General features: G+C 64.5%; 1 pseudogene; it reads right to left on the bottom strand.

Annotated features, from left to right (window-relative positions):
* Positions 1-78: 78 nt before the first annotated feature.
* On the bottom strand, positions 79-780 carry LOC103584434 (annotated as a pseudogene).
* Between the last annotated feature and the right edge of the window lie 4 nt (positions 781-784).

The following is a 784-nucleotide window of genomic DNA, read 5'->3' as shown; positions in this document are numbered from 1 at the left end:
GCCACCCAGGCCTGCTGGGCTGGAGACTGACACAGGCTCTGCCTCCTTGTTTATGCTGTCTTTGGAGAGAGGACCTGGTCACTGCTTAATGATGGCACCTGCCTCACCCCCAGCAGACCACAAGAAGCCGGCCCCAGACTCACTCAGTGCCTCCAGCAGCTGTGCGGTCGCCTCATCTGTGGCTAAGTCATGCCAGTCCTGCCCATCTGGGGCCAGCACAACCCAGATAAGGCCGCTGAAAGGCACTGGATGACCAGGGATGACCGCCTGGTACCAGAATTGGTGGCAGCCAGCAGGTCCTGTTCCCAAACACTTGGTGAGGAACACCGTGCTGCCCAGCCTCATTTGTTGGCACAGCAACTGTAGGGCAGCCCGAGCCCCTTGGGACGCTATCCTGTTCCTGGCCAAGGCCCATCGGCTGCCCTGCGATAGTAGGCACCGCCGTGAGGCGGAGTCGCTGATTAGGGCCTGGCTTGAGCCACTCCACAGCCACCTGCTGTCCACAGAGGCGTGACAGCCCTCCCACCCGGGCCTTGGGGCCATGGCAGCGGCCTCCCACTGTGAGCTGCACTTGACTAGCGCGATCAGCGCGGGCGCCGCAGGGGATGGGCAGCAGCAGCGCCTCCTGCAGGCCTTGCCCGGAGGCTGCAGCGCGAACATCATCGTTAGTTGCTCCTGTTAGGCGGCGACCCGTCCACGCTCACCTCGCTCTTTTTGCCTCAGCTGGCGGCTGTGCAGCGAGGCCATGGCGGCCTGCGCGCCTCGCCGCGAGCTGCAGCGGGCG

The sequence above is a fragment of the Galeopterus variegatus genome, unplaced genomic scaffold (assembly GCF_000696425.1).
Source record: "Galeopterus variegatus unplaced genomic scaffold, G_variegatus-3.0.2 Scaffold55780, whole genome shotgun sequence".
Classification (NCBI taxonomy): domain Eukaryota; kingdom Metazoa; phylum Chordata; class Mammalia; order Dermoptera; family Cynocephalidae; genus Galeopterus; species Galeopterus variegatus.
Note: the sequence above shows the minus strand (reverse complement) of the source record. Positions and strands in the feature narration are given on the sequence as shown.